This window comes from Papilio polytes, unplaced genomic scaffold, assembly GCF_000836215.1.
Source record: "Papilio polytes unplaced genomic scaffold, Ppol_1.0 DF821289.1, whole genome shotgun sequence".
Classification (NCBI taxonomy): domain Eukaryota; kingdom Metazoa; phylum Arthropoda; class Insecta; order Lepidoptera; family Papilionidae; genus Papilio; species Papilio polytes.
The window spans coordinates 3,223,103-3,223,670 of NW_013527915.1; positions in this window are offsets into that span (position 1 = coordinate 3,223,103).

Sequence of the window (568 nt, forward strand, 5' to 3'; positions counted from 1 at the left end):
ACTATCTCCCGATGTAATCACATCGCTCACCTACCTCATGGCTATTAGAGCAAATCTATGTAATGTGATAAAAGTGCCTTAAGTTAAAGCAACTCACAATATCGCTTATTAAAGAAGTAACTATTATATTTTAAGGGATTAATTATAAGACTTTATGAGTACGAATTAAGTAAAAAAATATTATATTGCTAATTTATGTAAATATTGTAAAAAATGTGTAACTATAATAACAAATGACAATAAATAAATATATTTTTAAAGAGAAATTCTTTCTGGTTTTATTTTAATATCTATTTTACTAATAATTCAAAAAAAGCGTTTAAACCATGCTGATACAACCAGCGCCATCTTACGAAAGACACGGAAACCCTTAAAACTAACAGCAAAACAAAATAAACATTATGGTTATTCAGAACATTATGGTTACTTTTAATATTGTTGGTAATTTTAATACTGGCTGGTAATAAATGTTGCTAATTTTCATATCTCTATTGCTGTTATTTGTACTTCTAGTTAAAATTATACTTCGATCTGTTAGTCACAATATTGTTTAAATAAAACGAAAATA